We start from the raw sequence: 13,180 nt of genomic DNA on the forward strand, positions 1-13,180 counted from the left end.
AGTGGCTCTGCTTCATGCTGCTAATCCTCTTCACAATGTAGGCTATTGATCTGAGTCAGCATCTTCTGCCACCTCTAGGTTATTGCCTTCCTCCCATCGAGACAGTTGCCGCCATCAGTCGAGGCATTTGGTCAGATTAAACTGATCTTGTGCTCGTGTAGGTGCCTTGGGCATGCAACTCTCCTCCATCGCGATGTCCACAACACATTGTTCACAGCTAACTTGGCAAAAAAAAGGGTTATCGTATATATTTGATAATTCCATACAATATGTTCCTCCTAAATGGTATCACGAGTTTAGGTTTAGATAGATCCCGGACTACAAAACCTAAAGCTTCCACTTATATGTGCATCCCCAGGGAGATTGTCCATGAGGATCTCTGTCAGGGGTAGCATCACCCGTACGTAGGGCTCGCATTGCTGACCGTGTGGATTGGCCGCTCTAGATAGTCTTTTCCCAATCCATTGATTTTGGGAGGGTTTGTCTCTCTCACTGGTCATTTGATCGACATTTGTTTTGGTTTTTGCTATCTAAGATCAGTTTGTGTGTCACCCACCACCTTCATATTCATGCGCCTCTACTCCAACATTCGGCCTCTACCACACTAACTTCCGCCTCTTCGACCGTGCAACTAGGATGAGCACGCAATGCCGAGAGAACTCCTTCCTACATCATGTCCGCACATCTTCTTCGCTAGTTCATCATTGCCACTTGCATCTACATCATCGTCCCTTGTGCATGGATGACCATGCTGTGACCCTTGATCATCACCTGTCTTCACCAGGTATTCATCAAGATGTTTGAGTTCTTTGTCGCCGGCGTTGAGCGCTCCTATCGTTGCCTACATTGCGTCAGGACTGCTCGCCTTCGAGCAAGATCGTCCACCCAGATTGCTCGCCTGAGCATTCACTGCCTCTTCTACATCTAGCACAACCTCTCGTCCCCAACGTCATTGTCTCTTCCGCACCTAGTTCGTTTGCTCCAACACCTTCTACCCCCAAAATTCCTATAATCATCGTGGAAGCCTTCTCTGCTAGTCCTCCAGACAGTGACACATTGTTAGGCCCCCGCTCTCCCTAGTACATTTGGTATTAGTAACATTGGTGCATGCCTTCATCCTTGATACGTAGCTGAGTCTAGCAAACCTGACGCACGCCTTAGCCTTGGTGTCATGACTCTATCAACTTCAACATTCACCCTCCCATCCCATTTGCCTCCATTGCTTCACCATCTTTGTCTACATCCTTGATGGCATTGATTGTGTTGGCATTGTCCCCTTCCACGACGACTATCTGGATGTGTCTCCATCATCACCATGATGCCTCTTTTGTGTCCATAGCTTCATGTGCTGCTGACTCGACATTAGCTACCTCAACTGCTATGTTGCCTATGACTATCTCTAGCATGACATCCTCGACCACGGCTACTCCGCCCTCACGCTTGGCTACCTCGACATTGGCATAATGGGCTACTGCCTTGCTTGAGCAAATCTTGTCAGCTTCCACTCCAGCCATAACATCCACTACGCATCGACCATTATGACTACAGGGGAAGGTCAGCTGGATGGCTTACAACATCCAGCTTCTTCTCTAGTCTAACCATCTATGCCGCTCCCGCTGTGACTGCAGGAATGTCACAGTATATTGGGATATCTCCATATATGATAGAAGGTAGATTAGGATCGGCTAACCCTTATGTCTAAGGAAGGTTTCTTGGCCCCTAAATAATGTACTCCTGTATAATCCGCCCACGAGCCTCAACAATACAATTGACAATTCCACACAATATTCCTCCTACAAATATCTCATATGTCATTTTGAATGGATACGATAACAAAATTCAATCAGCACATTAATTTGTGTTTCCATGATATATTATTTGTATGCTTTAGTTAAGCCTTTATTTGTTTTCAAGATATTGATTTATGTTGTCTCAAAACTGTGTGCATAATGTCTGCCAATGACTTGGCTTGTTTTACAGGTAAAGCTGAAGGTGTCCTCTTTGAAGATGCTGGAGAGGGATATGCATTCACACAGGGAGACTATCTTTTGACATATTATATTGCTGAACTCCACTCATCGGTGGTTACTGTCAAAGTCTTCAAATCTGAAGGGTCATGGAAGAGACCAAAACGAAATTTAAAAATAAATATATTGTTTGGTGGAGGTGCTATGGTATATGTCTATTGCCTTTCGTTCTTTTTTTCACTCAAGAACCGAAGTTATCTGTAACACAACTTTTTTCATCCAGATAAGCACAGATGGTGTTGACGGTGAAGAAATACACCTTACAATGCCTTCTGAATCTGAAGTGTCCAGCTTAGTCGCAACTAGCGAATTTGAGCACAAGAAACGAATGGGTATTTCTCGTACCACTTATTTATGGTTATACTGTTTTAGATCTAGAAGGAAAACTTTGTCATTTCCATAAATTTTAACATATTATCAAAAAAGATACAATAGTTTTAATTGTCTCTGCTTGTCTGGCAAATTGCTATGGTTGTACAGAGATGATTCAGCCTATACCTGATATAGAGGAGCCATCAGGGCAGGAAGGTGCTGAGCTATCAAAAATACCTGTTGATTTGAAGTGTGGAGACTGGTCCCTTAAGATTATTCCATGGATTGGAGGCCGTATTATCTCGATGACCCATCTTCCTTCTGCTATGCTTCACAATCACCTGTGCGAATTGTAATATATTCTAATATTCTTTTATAATCTTATAAATAGAGACATCCTTGTTTATTTTCTGATGCGCACCTCTCCTGGCATACTTTAAAATTCATCTATGTTCTTTGTGATGGTTTTATTCTTGTATATCCTTTCGCCATGCAAATGCATTATGAATAGATCATGTTTTTTTAAACGAATCAGGCAGCTGGCGATTATATTAAAAAGAAGAAAAGTCCAAAGTGGACACAACGATACAATGACGACTTACAACCCACGCTGGAAAGTAAACTCAACAAAAGAAAAAAAAAACACACTAGTCGGTCGCATTGGGACATTGACATGAACCGCACACGCTCAACTCAGAAAAAAACAAACCACCACCTAACTCCAAGCCACCGACCGGTCACCACAGTGCACCGCCAAACCCCGAGACGACAAAGACGTCAGGGCGAAAACGTCGTCGTCACCGCTTGCACCATCGTTACCGATGATGACCCTTACCGAACTAGCCTGCTACCAAGCAGGACTAGCCGCCGTTGATCGCTGCAAGCCGTGTAGCCCTTCCGCAGTCAGATCCGCTTGTGCCGCCTCTCAAGACGATGTACCACACTGGACTAGCCACCACCAAGCAAGGCTAGCCGCCATAGTCCGCTACAAGCTGCCAAAACAAATGCGTGAGCAGCTGCCTCTATGTAATACCCTAAAATTTGCAAGATGTTAAAATAGGAGAAAATGATTTAATTATGCATTTTATGAGCATTTAAATTTAGAAAAATGATAACTTTGTTAAAAAATCAATTATAAGGTTTACATACATGTATGTGGTACATGCTGCTGCATATTTTATTTATGATGCTTTGGTTTGATCAAAATTTGCAAAAGGATTTAAATCTGGATTTAAATTGGATTTGAAATTGTGTTGAGAAATTTAGAAAAGGAATTTTATTTTCTCTCTTCTCCCTCTATTAGATCTGGCCTAGCTCAGCCTTCTCTCCCGCCGCGGCCCACTCCAGGCTTTCCCGCGTAGCCTGGTTTCCCTTCCGCGCGACCTGTTTCTTCTTTCCCCGTAGGTGGCCCATTCTCTCCGCAGCAGGTCGGCCCAGCCGAGCAGCCCGTCGCCGCGCTGTTCTCCTTTCTTCCCCCGCGTGACATTGACCAGCCGGTCCCATGCGATAGCGTCTTCTTCCCCACGGCGTTACCGAACTGCAGTCTACTGCCGCCTCCGACTCCGCCGCTGCCATGCATCGCCCTTGCCATGCCACCCAAGCCACCCGCCCACATAAATAGTGCCCTACACTGCGCGCCGCCTACCTATCTTGCTTCCGAGCCACAGCCGCCTCGCCGAGTAGCTGTGCCACAGCGAACCCTAGCGCCGCCATCACCGTCCGCCCACCGAGACGCGACGTTTCCCTTCGCTGTTGACCGCTGTAAGTGGCCTGGTTGGATTCGCCTTGTTCTCCTCTTTCTACCCGTGCCCTCGATTCATCCAATCATAGCCATAAACCATGTTTTACGTGCGCCACCCATCTCCGACCATGGCGCCACCGCCAGCTCGCCGCCGCCAGCCTCTCCCCCTCTCGTCTGATCTGAGCCATCCAGTCACGATCCAATGGCTCGGATCATGCAATACCGATTCGCCCAGCCATTTTGCAAATGAGCCCCTACAATTTTCTAAGTTCAAACCCGCGGTCCAAAGCGTATTCCTAGAATACATTTTCTTTTTCAGAAAGCGTAGTTTCTTTGGTTAGATCTCAAATATGCTTTCATCTATTTACAATTTTGCCACTAGTCTTATTTAGGCCATAAAATCTTTGTTTTAACTTCGATTTGATCCATTCAAGTGGCGTTAGGTTCGTAATTGCATAATCTACATGTTCATACTACTGTTAAGTATGTTTCCAACTTTTAAAATTTGAGGTTAGATTTAATCTATTATTTTATTAAAGGAAATCTTGTTTAATTCATAACTTCTTCGTTTTAGCTCCAATTTTTGTGATCTTCGTGTCTGTGTGTTCATAGCGAGACGTAGATTCGTTTTACAAACTTTTTATCTTGATTTTATGCTATTGGTGTACTGTTCTAATCTATAGTCATTGTTTGCTATGCATGATTGCTTCTAGATGCTTGTGTGTAGCTATGATTATCGAGTATAGACGGTGAGCAATTCGTGGGTGATCAGAAGTACTACTTTAACGAGCAGGATTAGCAGGAACACTTTGTTCAAGGCAAGTATAGCATGGGATCATCCTTGTTTCCTATCAACTTTAATACATTTAATTCATATTGCATGTGTCACCTTGATAGGGATTCCCTAGAATTGAACTTATACCTTGTCTCCTATGGGATATGCATTGGGTAGCTTTGCTAGTGCTCAACTAAACCATGATCTTGTAACTTGACTAATGGAATATGCAATAAACATTAAAACTTGACTTTTTAGCAACTTGGAAACAGGGGGCTAGAGCATTTAGCTACTTTCTAAATGCTTCAAATTCCTCTTCCTAAGGACTTATCTGTAAGAGATCATTCGGGACTTACAGTACAGCTGTGAGGGCTACATGGCTCTGGCTTTAGCTCAGTATGAGGATATTTTCTAGCTTGTTAGTGGTTACCTTTATTGACATAAGAATAGCTTGACGAATCAGGTATAGTGTGGCCTCTGTCCCCTTATGTATAGGTTGCGCGTCATTGTGCCATCGAGAAGGGGGGCTCTACATCTATTTGCCGAGTGAATCCAATGGCCCAAACTTGTTAGACGAACCTTTGAAAAGCTTCATAGTGAACCCTGCCTGCTCACCTTAGAAGTGTTTTGGGAGTAATTAACCCAGGCATATGGGTATCACGGCTCACAGTAAAAGTGTACAACCTCTGTAGAGTGTAAAACTTGTATATCAGTCGTACTCATGACCACGAGCGGCCTTGGACCCTTATGGAATAGATGATCACTAAGAATTATCCATTTATGCTATTCATTATTCATGTTTACATTTATCATGTGTTTTACTTTGGGATTAAAACAACTTGTTGCTACTCTTATGCTAAAATTATGACAACTAAAAGTTAAATGCTGTTAAACCTGTGTCAAGCCTTTTGAGCCTCATGAACCCTATGTTACACTTGTTGAGTACGACATGTACTTACGCTTGTTTAATTTCATTATTTGGATAAAAATCCTACATGGGTAATAGATGGCTATGGTAATGATGACTTTCTTGAGGATTACTAGACTTGTGATCAACTAGTTGACGTCCCTGTGCTATGGAGCTTCCATGAGAGAGTTATCTTTATACTTCAGTTGTATTTATGTGAAGACTATGTCTTATTATTCGTGATGTAATAAACACTTGTGATGATACTATCTATAATTTGGCGGCTTATGTGTGTGACTGATCTCTAGGCGCACATAAGATTATGCATCCCATTTTATCCTTAAAGTTGGGTGTGATAGATTGTTATTAGAGCCATGTTGACTATAGGATGCAAGGCTAGTTAGCAATGGTCGTTCTAGCCTCTTTTGCTTCACTCCTTTCATGCTTCGCATCTCACACTTGTTATTTGCTAAATTTTATGCTTCTTTTGCCTCACCTATTATGAAAATTATTGCTCCTACTCTAACTAAATCTAATTATGCAGATGCCTCGTGCCAATAAGACCGCTCGCATCAACACCGGAGGCTACTACCTGCCTCGTGGCTTGTATGAGCCTATGGATCCATGTGAGGAGGAGGAACCCTAGGAGCAGGAAGTTGACTCGCTAGCACTTGCACCAGCACCTACGCCTAAACCACTCTAGGAAGAGCCTGAAGAAGAAGAACCTGAGGAAGTGGAGGTCGTTGTATTGTCTGATGTGGAGGAGGAGGAGGAGGACGTCGTTCAAGAAGATCTGCCTACCCCTGCCATAGGATGGACTACAAAGATCTGGTACAAGCCGGGGTGTGAATCCTCCATTTCACACCACCGACTTATGGGGATTCTTCAGACCTACTACGCTGATTGGGACATAGTTGTGGAGTATGTCTGCGAAGAACATACGCACCCTCTGGAGGACACTTATTGGAAGACTAAGGTGTGTATCTCCATTAGGGATGAAGAGAAGGAAGTATACCAGCTGGACGTGAGCTATTCGCATCATGCTCATCGTGCCACCATGGAAGATGGCATAGAAGATGCAGCTGCTGAAGCCTACATGGGTCTCCGTGGCCACCGTTTTGAGGATATGAAGGATGACCAATATCGATTCCTCCCTCGTCAACACCCTGAATTGGAGTGGGCAATGATAGACCCTCAGGGCATGGATCCAACTACTCAAGTGATGGTACACTTTGGCTATGAGTTAGTAGGGAAGATTCGAGGACTGGAAGATCAGTTAAAGGCACAGCAGGAGACACTTAAGAGGTACCAACAAATGATAGATGACCAAAGGGAGTGCCTCAGCCTACCAATGATTTATGAGAAGCTTCCCCATAAACATCGCCCATAGGTGTTGGAGTTCCTTTCTATGTAATAAGACGTTAGTAGCACGGGTCAAGTTGAGTCAAGTCGAGTCTAGTAGTGTGGTGTGAACTTTGGTGTGTCTTGTTGATTTATTATTATGTTTATGTGTGAGTTGGATTTTTGTAATGAGTGCTAGAACTTTGTGGGAATGTCCGCAAGTTCCATAGTTAAGAATAGTAAAGTTTGAGTCAATAAATAAATAGTTGGAGTTGGTACATCTTGTTCTCTTGGATCTGTTTTTCAAAGCAGTCTACCCTTATCTCAATACCCATCTAAATCTACTTGACCAAAAATTATAACCTTTTTATGGGAATAACTATACTTAAGTATTTTTCTAATGCCACTGGAATCACCCCTAAATCTGATTTTGTTTGAGAGATATAGCTATTTCAAGTTGAAGTTTCTGCGCAGCCTGGAATCTAGAATAGTTTCTGTTGTGTCATATTTTTAATTAACCTAACGATAGAATCTGGGCATGTAGTCTCAATAAAAGTTGTAGATCATTTCTTAATCTTTCCAACTATGTAAAGAACGCCTCTTTTGGATATCTAGAACTCGAGATATGACTGTTTTACCGAGCTACTGATGTTGAAACTTGTCTAAAAAATTTTCAGAATGTATTATATATCTCTATAAGTGTCTATAATTTGGAAATCTCTAAATTTTGAATATTTGTGTCAGATGTCTGAAAGAAGAAGAGGCCGAGGTCATGGAGGTGTTCCCCCACATCCACCACCACCACCACCACCAACTATTGAGCAACTTTTGGCAGTGTAGACATAGCTTATGCAATCACTGGTGCAGAATCAGCAGAATCAACCAATTGATGGAGCATCACGTGATAAGCATGGTGAATTCTAGAAGGGCCGCCCCCTGGTGTTTTCACATGCCACTGATCCACTAGAAGCAGATGATTGGCTTTGTGCAGTGGTGAAGCAACTCAACATAGCGTAGTGTGACGACTAGAAGAAGGTGTTGTACGCATCAGGACAACTCCAGGGAGAAGCCTAGCACTGGTGGGACGCATTCGAGTATGGACATCCCAATAATGCTCCTCCTATCACCTGGCTAGAATTTAGAGAGAATTGTAGATCCTACCACATACTTGAAGCATTGATAGAGCTAAAGCAGGAAGAATTTAGAGCTTTGAAACAAGGGTCCATGTCTGTGGCTGAGTATCATGACAAATTCGCTCAGTTGTCATATTATGCTCCGAATGAGGTGGCTGATGATGCTGATAAGCAATGCTGCTTTCTCAAGGGGTTGTATGATGGTCTACAACTCCAGCTTATGTCCAATACATACCCCAATTTCTAGACGCTGGTGAACCGCACTATTGTGATTGACAATAAGCATAAAGAGATGGAGGCTAAGAAGAGGATGCTTCAGGGACAGGCCTCTAGGAGTAATACTCATCTACACACCAATCTATAACAAAGCTTCCAGCAAAGGCACTGGGGCCACCTAATCAGTGGAATCGCAACCCGAACTAGCAGCGTCCATTGTACCAGCAACAGAATAGCAACCAACGCCCTCAGCAGCAGAGTGGCCAGCAGACACCACGACAGGGTGCACCCAACAACACCCCAATGAAGACCAGTGCCCCTAGCACTCCCAACAAGTGTTTCCATTGTGGTAAGGAGGGTCATATGTCTTATAACTACCTTGAGAGGCCAAACCAGTAGACCCCACAGAGGCAGAATAGTTTTCAGAAGCCAGCACCCAACACAGGAAAGGTGAATCATTTGTCTACAAAGATGGTGCTTATGGAACCAGAAGTCATGCTCGGTACATTTGATGTCAATTCCACTCCTGCCACTGTTCTTTTTATTCTGGAGCTTCACAATCTTTCATATCACAAGCATTTGTTAGAACGCATAGCATACCCTTATGTGCCATGAAAGATTCCATATTAGTAAACTCACCAGGAGGTAGTATGCAAGCTTCTTATCATTGTCTTCCAACTAGTCTATCCTTAAGGGGGGTAGAGTTCAAAGTGAGCCCCGTTGTGTTGAGAATATCTGACATTGATGTGATTCTAGGTATGGATTGGATGATGAAACAACAAGCAGTGATTCAGTGCAAGGAGAAGGTAGTTGTTGTGACCACACCGACTAGGGACAGAATCAGTGCCGATGTTGTAGTACAGAAGCAGCCGATAGCCACAGTGAACTAGCTTGATGATAGCGCCAACAAGGAGGACCTAGTTGTGGATGAGTTCCTAGATGTGCTCCCTGATGACTTGCCAGGTATGCCACCTGACCGTGACATTGAGTTTATTATTGAATTATTACCTAGAACTACACCTATAGCTAAGCGTCCATATAGAATGGGGGTTAATGAATTAGAGGAACTTAAGAAACAAATAAAGAAGTTGCAGGAGAAAGGTTTCATTTATCCTAGTTCGTCACCTTAGGGAGCACCGATTATATTTGTTGACAAGAAGGATAGTACCCAGAGGATGTGTGTTGATTATCGATCACTAAATGAGGTTACTATCAAGAACAAGTACCCGCTACCTAGAATTGATGACTTGTTTGATCAGTTGAGAGGTGCTTGTGTTTTGTCTAAGATTGATCTTCGTTCTGGTTATCATCAGCTGAAGATTCGTGCAACTGACATACCCAAGACAGCTTTTACTATGAGGTATGGTTTGTATGAGTACACCGTTATGTCCTTTGGATTGACCAATGCACCTGCATACTTTATGTAGTTGATGAATAAGGTGTTCATGGAGTTTTTGGATAAGTTTGTGGTGGTATTTATCGATGATATATTGGTATTCTCCAAAATAGAAGAAGAGCACGCTGAATATCTAAGGTTGGTCTTACAGAAGCTCAAGGAACACAAGTTGTATGCTAAGCGAAGCAAGATGAGAGATGTGTTGAACTAGAAGCCACCGATCGATGTAGGAGAGATTCGTAGTTTCTTGAGATTGGCTAGATACTACAAAAGGTTCATAGAAGGCTTTTCTAAACTTGCCAAGCCTATGACAGCTTTGTTGGAGAAGAATGTTAAGTTTGTGTGGTCTGAGAAGTGCCAGGCTAACTTTGAGGAATTGAAGAAGAGGTTGACTATAGCCCCAGTATTGGTTTTGCTAGATTTGAGCAAGAACTTTTCTATCTATTGTGATGCATCTCATCAAGGTCTCGGATGTGTTCTTATGCAAGAAAGAAGAGTAGTGGCCTATGCATCCCAACAATTGAGAAAGCATGAGCTAAACTATCCTACTCATTATTTGGAGTTAGCAGTAGTGGTTCATGCTCTGAAAATATGGAGGCACTATCTTATCGGACATAAGAGTGATATCTATACTGATCATAAGAGTCTGAAGTACATTTTCACTCAGACAGATGGACAAACTGAGAGGACTAATTAGATTTTAGAGGACATGTTGAGAGCTTGTGCATTGCAGTATGGTACAAGTTGGGACAAGAGTTTGCCTTATGCAGAGTTCGTCTTATGCAGAGTTCTCATATAACAACAGTTATCAAAAGAGTCTCAATATGGCACCTTTTCAAGGCTTTGTATGGACGAAAGCGTACAACCCCATTGTTTTTGAATCAAACGGGAGAAACTCAAGTATTCGGACTGGATGTTTTAAGAGACATAGAGGAGCAAGTAAGGACAAGATTCATTTTAAGGGGGGTAGAATTGTAACACCCTAAAATTTGCAAGATTTTAAAATAGGAGAAAATAATTTAATTATGAATTTTGTGAGCATTTAAATTTAGAAAAATGATAACTTTGTTAAAAATAAAATCAAATAAAATGTTTGCATATATGTATGTGCATACATGTTATTGCATATTTTATTTGTGATGCTTTGGTTTAATCAAAATCTGCAAAAGGATTTAAATTTGGATTTGAAATTGTGTTGAGAAAATTAGAAAAGGAATTTGATTTTCTCTCTTCTCCCTCTCTTGGCTCTGGCCCAGCTCAACCTTCTTTCCCGCGCAGCCCAGTTTCCCTTCTGCATGGCCTATTTCTTCTTTCCCCGTAGGTGGCCCATTCTCTCCGTAGCCCATCGCCACGCCGTTCTCCTCTCTTCCCTTGCGTGACGCTGACCAACCGGTCCCACGTGACAACGTCTTCTTCCCCACGGTGTTACCAAACCAGAGTCTATTGCCGCCTCCGACTCCGCTGCTGCCACGCATCGCCCTTGCCGTGCCACCCAAGCCACCTGCCCTCATAAATAGTGGCCTACACCGCGCGCCACCTCCCTATCTTGCTTCCGAGCCATAGCTGCCTCGCCGAGTAGCTGCGCCACAGCGAACCCTAGCGTCGCCATCACCGTCCGCTCGCCAAGATGCTTCGTTTCCCTTCACCGTCGACCGCTGTAAGTGGCCTGGTTGGATTCGCCTTGTTCTCCTCTTTCTACCCGTGCCCTCGATTCATCCAATCATAGCCGTAGACCGTGTTTTATGTGCGCCGCCCGTCTCCAGCCATGGCGCCGTTGCCAACTTACCGCCAGCTTGCCGCTAGCATCCTCTCCCCCTCCCGTATTCGGACGGCCATTTTGCAAAAGGGCCCCTGCAATTTTCTAAGTTCAAACCTGCGGTCCAAAGCAATTTCTAGAATATACGGAATACCCTACATCCAGTGGATAATGCTTCTCTTGCTTCGTATGCTTGGATTTACAGGGGCATTGATGAGTTTGTGTATGATTCCTAGCTATGAGATATTGTTCTATCAAATGGTTCACCCCTGCCTCCCCTTATTTAGTCAGGGAACAAGGGTAAGGTTAGAGATGGAATGCCGAATGACTTGAATCTATAATTTTTCTAATTTGTTATAAGGTAATCTTATCGGATCCAAGCAGACCAACATGATTTACTTGGCTTGCAAAGCTATCTAGTCAATATATATTGTCTTCTAAGTACTAGATATGTACCCCGTCCGACTTAGGCTTCTTCCTCAGCAGGCTCGGCCCATCCTATTTTATTCAGGCTTCCCATCATGCGGCAAGAGTACCTAGGGTCCAATATACCAACACATTCAAATTCTAAAGCTCTAAGGCCTAAACCTACAAAGATGAACAAAAGATTAATCCTATGACTTGGATTTGATCAATATGCACATGATAGAGTGGATAGAGTGTATACTCACTTATTCTAGCTTCCAGCAGTATTTTGGCACTCCAATTACCTCAGGAAAGTGAATGGGAACCCCTATATTTAGCCGATCAACCCTAGCTAGCTGTTAGCTAAATTATGCAAAAAGCAGCATTGGCCGGATAGTCGAGTGTGGTCAATTTTTTCCTTGGTCTGACAGTCCTACCCGTACTACCCATTGATTGAAGTAGTTGTTGTAGATCTTGCTAATGTGTTAGTCCAACAGTGACTTTCTTCACCTAGCCGGAATGCCCGACCTGTTCATTTGAGCAGTGCCACAACACTATGTGCTGGCTGGACAAAGTCCAACTATTCGACGTGTTGTATTTCTCTTTGGCTAAATCACTTGTCGTGTGTTTCCTGAACAGTGACCGTAGATAATTTCCAAACGGCCTAGCTTTAGCCAATTGTCCAACATTCCTCGACTCCATCGCTGGATCGTCCGAAGCGTTGTAACGAACGGTACTACTAGTATAGCAAGTGACCAAACCTGAGCAGCCATGTCCCCGAAACGATAGGGGCGAGGAACGAGGAACATGGTATGACACTGCTATGGTGATTGTTTTGTACCGTGGGAAGAAAACTATTCTCAGAATGACATTTCTAGAATGAGAAATGTGGCTATGTTCCATGTGCAGGGCTGCTAAGGGCCAAACCGGTATAAGTTGGATCTATCCTTATAGTGTACCACAGGGCTTGGTTTCACCATTTTACTTCACCAGATCTCCGATCACATAGAAAAGGTTACTACCATGATAAACTTCATATGGGTCTAAGTCCATCTCCCTCGATGCACTATCTATCACATTACGTGACAGTCCCTTACTGAATTGATCTGCCAGATTTTTAGACGTATGGACATAATCCAACGCTATCACTCCAGAGTTTCTTAATTTTCTG

At 43.3% G+C, this 13,180-nt stretch overlaps 1 pseudogene; it reads left to right on the forward strand.

Moving 5' to 3' along the window:
* LOC136548406 (uncharacterized) overlaps positions 1 to 7,152 on the forward strand; it is a 95,670-nt pseudogene extending 88,518 nt beyond the window's left edge.
* The last annotated feature ends 6,028 nt before the right edge of the window (positions 7,153 to 13,180 follow it).

The sequence above is a fragment of the Miscanthus floridulus genome, chromosome 4 (assembly GCF_019320115.1).
Source record: "Miscanthus floridulus cultivar M001 chromosome 4, ASM1932011v1, whole genome shotgun sequence".
Classification (NCBI taxonomy): domain Eukaryota; kingdom Viridiplantae; phylum Streptophyta; class Magnoliopsida; order Poales; family Poaceae; genus Miscanthus; species Miscanthus floridulus.